This window comes from Anolis sagrei, chromosome 5 (assembly GCF_037176765.1).
Source record: "Anolis sagrei isolate rAnoSag1 chromosome 5, rAnoSag1.mat, whole genome shotgun sequence".
In the NCBI taxonomy this organism is placed as follows: domain Eukaryota; kingdom Metazoa; phylum Chordata; class Lepidosauria; order Squamata; family Dactyloidae; genus Anolis; species Anolis sagrei.
The window spans coordinates 30759242-30771529 of record NC_090025.1 but is presented as its reverse complement, the minus strand read 5'-3'; the positions used below and the strand labels follow the sequence as shown (position 1 = coordinate 30771529).

Genomic DNA, 12288 nt, shown 5'->3' with positions numbered 1-12288 from the left:
AGAGGTAATATCCCTCAAAAATGGTCTGAGGTCTGATCATAGATAACCTAAGATATTTATTATAGTCCTGAGTTATATCATAGTATGTTGTGCATGAGGTTCTACACTTCATCTTTCCTGGCTGTTTATTTTAACCAGTGTTTCCTAGACGTTGGTCTTTAGTTGTGTTTGGACTACAGTTTCCAGAACCCCCTGATGATTGGCCAAGGCAGCTGAGGCTTCTTGGAACTGAAGTTCAAAACAAACGAAGTATGGGAATCACTGGCAAATCATTTGAACACATGCACACATGCACACTCCACAGACTCAAGGAAGGAAGGCGAGGCCTCGAGTCTGCAGACCTGAGCTGAGCTGTTGGTTGTTCGAGGTCTCTCACTCGTAGGGTCATCATAACTCAAAGGCAACAACAGCAGTTAACAACATCAACACAGCTAAAAATTATTTGTTCAACAGTTAGAAAAACTCCAAACATTTCATTTACATACACAAATGTAAAACAATATAAAATTTAATTAAAACTTAGTGCAACCTTATAGAGTTCTTTGCCACAAGAATGATAATTCAAAGGGTTGCTGTGAATTTTTGTGCTGTATGGCCATGCTCCAGAATCATTCTCTCCTGATGTTTCACCTACATTTATGGCAGGCATCCTTAGTGGTTGTCAGGAGAGAATGCTTCCGGAACACGGCCATATAGCCCGTAAAATTCACAGCAACCCAGTGATTCCGCCCATGAAAGCCTTCAACTACACAATAATTCAAAGGCTTGCCTGAATAAAAAGTTCTTTGCTGACAGAAGAAAAGGAAAGAGGGGTCAGTCTCACCTTTTTTTCGTGTCAGAAGTGACTTGAGAAACTGCAAGTCGCTTCTGGTGTGTGAGAATTGGCCGTCTGCAAGGACGTTGCCCAGGGGACGTCCAGATGTTTACTGTTTTATCATCCTTGTGGGAGGCTTCTCTCATGTCCCCACATGGGGAGCTGGAGCAGGCAGAGGGAGCTCATCCACACTCTCCCCGGATTCGAACCTGTTGGTCTTCTGTCCTGCCGGCACAGGGGTTCAACCCATTGCGCCACTGGGCAAAACAAACAAACAAACAAAAAACCCTTAAATAACAGGAATTCCTTATTCTGAGTACAGCCATTGAAAAGACCCTCTACCGTGACCTCGCCAACCGTACTCATAATGATGAGTGAAAGCCTTAGTGTCAGACTTCAGATCCCATCATCTGAAACCACTGTCTATTCCAACAACATCTGGAAAGTCACATTTCACTCGTCTGGTTTAAGCAATATACCTGTTTGTGTAAAAGAGACTCATTTTAGGTGGACATACGAGAGAGCACTCTAATGGAGAGTTACATGGAAGTAGCAGAAGATGCCTATCATTTTATTCTAGAGAACATATATAAATGAATATTGAAAAATGAGCTTAAAATCATGGGAATGTGAGTTCAGGTCAATAGGCGCAACTATCTTTATTTCTCAGCACTCTTATATCAGGCTTTTGATAAAGTGCCATTCAACATTTCAGCTTTATGATGGATTATCTTTCATCAAGATTCCAGATGAAGCTTAAAAACGGAGGCCATATGTTTCAGTTGCACTGTGTTATTATCAGTTGGGGGCTCGATTATTTTTCTTTTCTTTTTTATTTCCTATTTCTATGTTGCAAAAAACCCCCAGCACATCAGTCTTAGGGTCTTATTTTACTTCTAATTGTTTCAAGAAAACCTAGATGCGTTGTCCCTTTTAGTAGAGTGGAATCATTTACAGCTGGCACTGTAAACCTTAAGAGGGGACAGAAAAATAGGAAATGGAGACGGCACCTCAAATACTTCCCTGCTCCGAATCATACAAGGGTCAGACTTGGGAAAATCAGTTCAGTGGACTTATTTCCTGTGGCTCTTTCCCCTGGATCACATCATTCACAAAAAATGTGAAAGAGTAGGGAAGACTTGCAGGTCTTTGCAGGACAGGGAGGGGGAAAAATCCAGAATGTGCTTTCTTAGGAATACTGATTTATGGAGAGTGGTAAATCCTTCAGATTCTCTAAAATCCCTGAAAAACAGAAGGCAAATTAGACACAGTTTATAACAGAGTGAGGACAGTTGTTTTAAAAAGTAATTACCACATCTGTTTTTAGTGACTTTTATAATTGGTAATACTTAAAAAATTAAATATACTTAAAATCAAGTCTTTCCCCCCATTTTTAGTAGTAACTAACTTAAGGTTTGATTTTAAAACAATCAGTGCCCTGTAATACAATCTGAATTGTGAAGTTAGAGATGGAGTTGTTGCATATTTATTTCCATATGAATTAGGAAAGTTTTCTTGTCCAGAAATTACAATTTTATATTCTATCAGTTTTATGTTCTATCAATTTTAGTAGCCAGAGCATCATGTGGTGTGTGATGAAATGCCTTCTGCTACCCCTTCACTACAATTAATTTGATTTACATTTGTCTTTATGAAGTAGTCAGAGAACAAAGAAATGGAGTATAAAAAAGCTAATGGGATTGTGGCCTGCATAAATAGGAGTATAGTGTCTAGATCCAGGGAAGTCATGCTGCCCCTCTATTCTGCCTTGATCAGACCATGCCTGGAATCACACTGTGTCCAATTCTGGGCACCACAGTTTAAGGGGGATGCCGACAAGTTGGAATTTGTCCAGAGGAGGGTGACTAAAAACATCAAGGATCTGGAAAACAAGCACTATGAGGAGTGGCGGAAAGAGCTGGTTGTGTTTAACCTGCAGAAGAGAAGGCTATATACATGGTGGCCATGTATAAATATATGAGGGGAAGTAATAGGGAGGAGGGAGCAAACTTGTTTTCTGCCACCCTGGAGACTAGGACATGGAACAATGGCTTAAAATTACAAGAAAGGAGATTCCACCTGAACATTAGGAAGAACTTCCTGACTGTGAGAGCTGTTCACCAGTGGAACTCTTTGCCCCGTAGTGTGGTGGAGTCTCCTTCTTTGGAGGCTTTTAAACAGATGCGGGATGGCCATCTGTCGGGGATGCTTTGAATGCAATTTTCCTGCTTCTTGCCAGGAGGTTGGACTGGATGGCCCATGAGGTCTCTTCCAACTCTATGATTCTATAATTTCATGGAGAAACTGGAGTCAAATTCAGGATTGTTTTTGGCATACTGACTCCACAGTCCTGGTATAAATTCTACTTTCCTTTCCCCTATTCATATGAACATGTTATTTTTTGTTGGGTTATAACATGAATTGTAATATATTTATTCATAAGTTATTCTTATTAATACCATTACAATTGTAATTGTAATTAACTAGTGATTAGTGATTAATTATTAGTTACTTCAAACTGGTGGTTTCTATAACTGGTTGGATAATTCTCCACATAAATTGTACCATTTTATATTTTATTTAACAGTTCATGTGATTTTTTAAATATCTTTTCTCCACTCCCAGTGAATTCACAAACAGAGCCAAGGGGCATTTTAAAGGGGAGGTCACTGAGGTCTATTGAAGGTTAGAGTAGAAAGGACCAAGGGGACACTTTCTCCTTATATTTTAATGAGAGCACAGATTTCTTTCACTACCTATAACTACCATGTATTAAGTCAAATCAGTACGGCATTTTCAAGCATTTAATACTTTTGCAATATGCCTGCTAAACTTCAGGGTAGAAAAGATGCATTGGGTTTTAATGTTTGCTTAATTGCTAGAGTTTGAAAGCTGATAGATTCTATAGTTTCAAATCTTGGCTACTAACAGCATCTCAGTTGTAACTCAATAAAAAAGTGAGGAGAAAAGAGACTTTTAAGGTTACCAGGAGAGTGAACGAAGCATGTGATGCTTCAGTGTTGTGGGGGAAACAAGATACTGCTGACTTTTGATCCTGGATGCTGTGCATTGCAAAAATGTATGTCTCTTACCAAGTAATTAGGAAATTTGGTGAATGCAGTCCTACAGTGTCATACTGTACTACATGGCTTTCCATAAAACCCCCATTCTCGGTTTCAAAGGATTGCACCCGAGGCAATAAGAGAGAGCAGTATTTTCCCCTTCACAGGTTCATTTAAACTGTGCTGTATTTTATCTTTCAGTTCAAAGTGTGACCAAGCTGGACATTCATTCGAGTGCACATGTGGTCTCTTTTCACTGCATTTCTTTCAACAGGGTGCACATCAAAGTGTATATTCTTTTGAAAGTGATACAGATAATGTAAGCAGTCCAGATGCCCATTTGGGTGTGCACCTAATTTAGCTGCAGTGTTTCTGATACAGCAAGTGATACACACAGAAGAGGAGAAGAAAAGGAAGAAACCATCTCTCCTTCTTTGTTCTGTCCCTCAGGGACAAAAACAACACAAAAAGCAACAAAGGACACGAATTGCAATACCCCAAAGCTGCATTCCCCCGTGAATTGTGCTTGCGTTTCTTGTTATCGCACAGAGGTACTTAATACTGCGTTTTCTAGAACAGGGTGCCAGAAAGGAAGAAAGTATGCGTTTTTACACTTTTGAAAAACCTTTAAATGACAGTGAAATGCTTAAGTGTCAAATCTAACGGGAAAGCTAAAGTTGTCATCACAGCAGACTGTGGAGCTCACTGAAGCTGATGATGAGAGGATTTCATAAGCATTTATTGTTTCATTGCTTTGGAGCTGAAGTCGGCCTTCAAGCCAGTCATATTAAAGAAAAAGAGACATCAAGACATGGGGAATACTGAATGTATTAAACTTAGTCAGGCTGAAAAAAGTACTGACAAGGGTGATGGAAATGATCAAGTGATTTGTGTGAAGAATCACTAGTGTGTTTGGCCTGTATAGTTTAGAAGAAAGACAAAACACAGCTGCAATTGATTTTTATATAAGCAGGAATAATGTAGATTGGTTTTTTTTTTTGAGAATTTTGCCCTCCAAAATATTAGAACTTTGAATAACTTCTTACATTCATTGTTTTTTACATGACTAGCATTGTTGTCGTCACAGCAAATGCAAAATATACATTGGTAATGGGTTGTTGTAGGTTTTTTTGGGCTATATGGCCATGTTCTAGAGGCATTCTCTCCTGACGTTTTGTCTGCATCTATGGCAAGCATCCTCAGAGGTTGTGAGGTCTGATTAATAAAGGTATTACATTGGAAATACCTTTATTAATGCTGGTGCAGGGGGTTAAACCACTGAGCTGCAGAACTTGCTGACTGAAAGGTTGGCTGTTCAAATCTGGGGAGTAGGATGAGCTCCTGTTATTAGTCCCAGCTTTTGCTAACCCTGAAGTTCAAAAACATGCAAATGTGAGTAGATCAATAGGTACAGCTCTGGCAGGAAGGTAACAGTGCATCGTGCAGTTATGCCAGCCACATGACCTAGGAGGTGTCTATGGACAACACTGGCTTTTCGTCTTAGAAATGGAGATGACCACCAACCCCCAGAGTTGGACATGACTGGACTTAATTTCAGGGGAAAACATTTACTTTTACCTTATTAGGTAAATTGGTGAGCAAAAAATTGTTATGCTAGCTGCTGAAGCTTACTGGCTTCTTCATGGAAAAATCATCATATGTGCTGAAGAAAATGACTTTGTTGACATCAGAAAAATAAGCACCTATACTTTATCACTTTTGGATGTTGCAGCAAGAGTTTCAATGCAAGGAGAAAACAGTGTCCGTCCCCTCTCTACCTTCCCTCCAAAATGACGTCTAGAGGACAACGGGAAAATTAAAAAAAAAAATAAGGCCATACAATTTCCTTTTTCCATTCTAGAAATAAGGTGTCTTCCATCGAGATCTTATTTGATGATGTTCAGTAAAGCCAGAAAACCATTATGTTGGCAGACTTCAGCCCAGGCAAAGTTTAATACTATATATAGGCATATCTGAAACATGTTGCTTAAACAAGCGAAGAGGGGAATGTAGTAGTTTTCATGAAAGTAGCAAGTTTGAAGAAGAGAATCCTTGAATCCATGGAGTTTCTGCCCTTGAGCAAGAATGTGGGAGTATATCTGACATCTTGCATATGTGGAAGGTGCCCATGGTTAGAAGGGGTCTCTCCTCTCATGACATGTTGCTTTCACATTACCAGAGGGACAATAGGAGAAGCAGGACTAGTGTGGTCTCATCCTCAAATGTTTTATGTTTGGTTGGAGACTTCTATGTCGGTAGTGTACAAATCTGTTCAGTTGCAGATTTTAAGAGCTGTCCAATTTGTGGTTGGTATCAGCACTTTGGATAGCACTATTACAGTCTGGAGTAAAATTGACAGGAATTTCACTCTAATTCTGTCATGAAAGTCAGTGCATTGTAATATGTTTCAACAACTTCAGAAACTCTTGAGAACACATCAAAACTGAGCCTATTGTTTGAGGATAGAATCTGTCAGTTTGTGTAGCCCCTTTAAAACTTGGTCTTAACTTTGCAGTGGAGTCACTGCTAGCAGCTGTCACTATTTAATGTGTAAATAACTTATTGTGATGGACCCATTTTTTGTGAAACTCTGATCTATAGTACCCTCATTTTTTTTGGAAGAAATGCGAAATACAAATTTTCCAAACAAATGAATACTTTTTGGAGGAGTAAATATGATTGGCAGCAGTGGAGGGCTGGAATATATTGGCATTTAGTGTGTACTCCCTCCTGTCCAAATGGTGCAATTTCACAAGCAATGTTTAAAACATCAAGACTGAAAATTAGTTTACAGTACAGTGGTTCTCAACCTGTGGGTCCCCAGATGTTTTGGCCTTCAACTCCCAGAAATCCTAACAGCTGGTAAACTGGCTGGGATTTCTGGGAGTTGTAGGCCAAAACACCTGGCGACCCACAGGTTGAGAATCACTGGCCTAGGGTAAAATAAAACTATGCATGTCTCCACTGATTTCAAAAACTACACTTGCCTCTCACTGCAGATTACTGTTTTTTTTTCCTGTGATCCTTTGAAACTCTTTGAGTTTAAGCTGTTTTGGGTCCATTTGGCATGGGCCCCTTCAAATATAAGTATAGAAGTCCATTTATTGAAATGAAGCCGTCAATTTGAACTGGAGTTTTAATCTCAACTATATTACTAATCCTCCTCAAGACTGAAAATATCATGAAATAGAGTAAAATAAACAAAAGATAGAGGGAGGGAATTATAAGATATGGTGAAGGGCTGCAAGTTAACTTGGGAAAATTAACTGTCCTTTCTGAAAATGACACTTTCATCTTTTTCAGTGAAGTCATAAACCTTTAAAAAGTTAAGAGCAGCTGCAGGATAAAGCAAAGGGGAGAATGCTTTTGGGCTATGGTACTGGAAGTATTAAACTATTCAACTTGTGCTGGTATTGTATTGTAAACTATTCAATTGTATTTTACAGCCAGAATAATCCAGAACCTGCTCCTTGTTATATAAGGATATGTTTTGTCCCTATAGGATAATATATGTGTTGTGAGTTTAGTTGGGAAAAGGTGCAGGGAAGCAAAAGTTTAACCATTTTTCCTGAAAAACTATCACCATGATCTGGTTTTGCTCTGAGATCAACACGGCATGTGGTTAGGGTCCCATTTTCACTGAATTTTAACCTAACTTTCATTTTTTCAGACTATCCGAAACCACAATTGTTTTAGCTAAAATGGGATTAACTGCCTCTATAATAAGCTTTTGGGAAAAGTTGTTTACTTTTTAAATAGACAGCATGCTGTTTGGAATAAGATAATACCCATGTTCAAAATTTCCTATTTTATTTTTCATTATTTATTTATTTATTGCCAAATTTGTTCTAAGACCCACCAAAGTTACTTACTTACTAACATGAACAGGGAAGTGTGGGTATCCAAATGATTTTGAACCGTAGTTCCCAGCTGTACTAACCAGGATAGCCAGATATGGAGCATGATAGAGAATACAGTCTAGGAATATCTAGAGGTCCTCATTTTCCCTATCGCCCCTCTATCCCTGACGTTTAACTCCACCTTTTCTTTTCTGATGCATTTTCTCTTTCCCTCAATTTATTGTATGGTGTTTCTTAAAACGTTTTCAGCTGTACATCAACTTCAATTTTTTTTTCACTACCTGGAAATAATGTTAGCCCTGAATAAAGTAATAGAGAATAATAGAAAATGAAATAATGTAGATAAATGTTTTGAAATAATCTGCTTTTTTATATCCCAGATCTCTCCCTAAAATCAGATTCATGACACCTCACAATAATTGTGGTTTTTTTTAAAAAAAGCTGTCTTCTGTAGTTAAATAAATGTAAATTAATATCATAGGAGTATATTTTTAATGCAAATTTTGAGGGGAGGGAATAATATTATCTTGAATGTGATATAAATTGGGATTATTCATTCACTTCCTTTGTTTTCTCTAACTCTAATGGTAGGAGCAACTTAAATAGCATCACCCCAATTTGGTAAAGAAGGAAGCAAGGTGGAAAGAGTGCTGGGACACAAAGCTACTTTTAGCTGCTGACTGTGTCTCCTGCTATTCATTCAGAGTTTGGTGGTCGAGTATAGTATATAACAGCACTGTTGAAGACCTTGATAAATCTTTCAGCTCCTGGCTGTTTACTTTATCATGCCAACCTATTACCTGAAATGTAATCCTTTGACTGGGCAACATCATATGAATTCAGTAAAGACTTAGGGCCGCTGGCACATTTCATTTCTCTTTTTGGCCAGTGGAAACATTTGGCATTTCACACTAAAGTTTTTCCTTCATCCAGTAAGGAAGTAAGCAGAGCATAATTCAGGGTGCTGGTATCCGCGATAAGTGTCATGGCTTTTTGAACAGGATATAAACTGCTTAGCTTAGATTCAAATGCTATTTGAATCCCAACAGCCGCTGTATAGTCTTTTTCCTCCATTTCTCTCACACACTACTTGTTTAGTTAACCATGACAGATGCTGGAAGAAAATAGCTTATTTGATCTAAGGACAAATTTATTTTACTGCCTCAACTCAGTAGAGTGATAGACATGCTGTTCTAAGCAATATATACACTTGCAGCTTCAATGTTTGTGTTGTGTCACCTCTGTTCCCTTTTGTGGCTTCCTCACGTATCCTCAGAATAAGCTTTGCTTGAAAGGGAAATGGAAATCTCTTTCAATGTTGCTTTTCGTGAGGTCTTCAAAAGAGGCAGTGAAAAAGGTAAACAAACATAAAGGCTGAAAAATCCATACCCTTTACCTGAATGCTTTAGGAACAAAGAGAATGAAAACAGCTAAGGATGTTGTTCCCTATCCCAAGTATGAAAGAATGGATTGTCAGTGCCACAAACAGGTAACACAAAAAGTGCTTATCAAGTGCAATACTACCAACAGAGTTTTACTAAGAATCAGAGCTGCCAATAGATTGAATCATATCACTGTTTACTTGGATTTACTTGATCTCAAAATCTGGGTTCCAGAAGTTGCTGAGTTAGAATGTCCACCATTCCTCACTATTGTGTTGGCTACAGTTTAAATGGAACCCCTGCTGGCACATAGGGTTAAACCGCTGAGCTGCTGAACTTGCTGACTGAAAGGTCGGCAGTTCGAATCCAGGGAGTGAGGTGAGCTCCTGCTGTTAGCCCCAGCTTCTGCCAATCTAGCAGTTCGAAAACATGCAAATGTGAGTAGATCAATAGGTTCTGCTTCTGCGGGAACGTAACGGCGCTCCATGCAGTCATGCCAGCCACATGACCTTGAGGTGTCTATGGACAAAGCTGGCTCTTCGGCTTAGAAATGGAGATGAGCACTACCCTCCAGAGTCAGACACGACTAGACTTAATGTCAAGGGGAACCCTATAGCTTTACAGTTGACATACCACATGCTACCTTCCCTAGACTAGATGGCTTTATGCAAATCGCTCTCTCTTGCCCTCAAAAGTTTGGAGGGAGATACTACTGATGTGACTTACAGATTGTTAGATTTATTAAAATGGGAAAAGGCTTGTGAAATGCTCTAAACCAGGGGTCCACAAACATTTTAAGCAGAGGGCAATCCTAAGTCTAACATTCAGGGAGGGGGATGACTAAATGACCTTGGAGGGTCGCATTCTGCCCATGGACCTTAGTGTGTGGACCCTCGCTCTAAACACTTGAAATAGTTGAACAGAGGCAATATTGTTGAAGACGATGATAAACAACATAACATGAAGCCTTGCCTGCCAGATGAAAAACTGTTGGCAGTATTTATTTATAAAAATATTTATATCCCATTCTTAAGTATTTACAACTATTCAAACCTTCTCCATAATCACATTCAATCTTATAGTACCCAGTATTTCATACTGAGCTAGTTCTAATTAATAGGAAAGGGCACACTGCAGCCAGTGTATGTAGATAGGTTTGGAGGGGTCCAAACCTATCTACAGGACAGCTGCCACTGCACCCATTTGTCCTCAAGGACCATGGAAGGCCCTTAAGGACAAACTACAGGAAAGTAGATTCCACCTGAACATTAGGAAGAACTTCCTAATTGTGAGAGCTGTTAAACAACACTCTCTGCCCCAGAGTGTGGTGGAGTTTCCTTCTTTGGAGGCTTTTAAACAGAGGTTGGATGGCCACCTGATTTTCCTTCTTCTTGGCAGGGGGTTGGACTGGATGGCCCACAAGGTCTCTTCAGCTCTATGATTCTATGAAGATGTTGTCCTTGCAGTAATTTTGAAAAAGATGAACATATTTCAGGAAATAAATGGCTTGTAATGGTTCTTGAACAGAAGAACTGATCATAGAGAGTTTAACATGCGAGGGAAAGGAAAAATTGCTGCATAGCTGTGACTGTCATTCAGTAAAGGAAGTTCTTTGAGTTTATATTGGATCTACACACTGTTTCTTACTGAAAAATAGCAAGATAAATCCTGTACCAACTTGATTGGTATACCCAGTGAATTCGCTACATAAATATGCATACGATGCTGGATAAACAAACCAGGTTGATAGATCCTCCCTCCCAACCTTTTTCTCCTAAGCACCTTTGCTCTGGCCACAAGGGGAGAGGAAGAGCAGCCAGGCATAGCTTCATTGTGTCAGGACTTAATTTCCCTAGCTCTCCTTCTCCCTAGTTTTCCCTTGTGTGGGACTTGTATTGATGCTGAGCCTGGGGGCAAAGACTTGCAAATGAAGGCTGGGAGCCTTTTAAGCTAAAGGGTAGGTATAAAGTCTTTAAACAAACTTACAAAGAGAATTGAATTGCACATAGACCAAATGCTATTGCCAATTTACATAACATCAAATCATCCTTGCGATTATTCTTGTGCAAATGTTTATGGGAACCTTGAGACAAGAGATTATGGCATGTTGATGTTCCTGAAAAGAGAATTTATGTGTCCTGGGCACACAGGTATGGAATCGCTAATGTTAACTGTTATCCAAATTGATGTGTTATAACACATATGAACTCCAGACAGTTCCTACAGCACTCAAGTCTTGAGAGCATGTAGGCATTTGCTAAGCAGCATGAGGAAGGCTATGTTTATTTGCATGGTGCATGGCTGTTCAGGATGAGCTTTCCCCAGTGATCACTCAAGCTAAATATGAAAGCGATTGCTTGTGGAATTCAGCCATTGCACTTCATTTTTGAATGCCTTTCAAGCAGAGAAAGGATATCCTGCAAAATATTATTTACTACAGCATTCCATATATCATTTCACTCTCTTGGAGCATTGTGCCAGATTCAGATCATAGTAAGCAGCTGGAGTAGTGAGTCTTGGATATGTAGCCAACATTTTTATACTAGTGGCAGAAGTCATGTCCTAACAAAATATATATATTGCCATTTGAAAGGTTTATATATGTATATAAAAAGTATATATATTATAAATGGGATATAACTGGAATTTTAATCTGATTTTTTTCTTAGTGTTTATATGTTCATTTGTCATACCTATCATATGATAAATGACTTAGTGGAAATAGGGGGGAAATCCACCTTTCAGCAGATCCATATAAAGAATGTTGTGAGGCAATGTAATATTGCACAGATTTGCTCTTCACTTCATATTGTAGAATCACTGAAATCTCTAATAGCTGGGAGTCTGAATTTCAGTGGCCTGGTGTGTAACATGATAGGGGAAAATGTACCAGTCTCTCTTATAACTGTAGTCCTCTTCCTTATTTTGCCATTAGGATACATATGGAAGATAGACTTAGCAAAATACCGAAACTTGATATTAAAGAGTCTGCCAGACAGGGAAGCAGGACTTTGGAAACCATTCACTTAATATTTTTCATTCTCCAGGTTTTTCTCAGTGGACTTGTGATAGCATGCAATTAAGCAGTTATTAAGTTTTTGATAGCAAACGTCTCAGTATGTTTAAGGTTGGGATTTTAAACTTGTTAACCGATACTGGTTCTGCTGACT

At 38.9% G+C, this 12288-nt stretch overlaps 1 protein-coding gene across 1 annotated transcript in view; it reads left to right on the top strand.

Moving 5' to 3' along the window:
* COL25A1 (collagen type XXV alpha 1 chain) overlaps positions 1-12288 on the top strand; it is a 362960-nt gene that overhangs the window by 72344 nt on the left and 278328 nt on the right. The window lies entirely within an intron of this gene.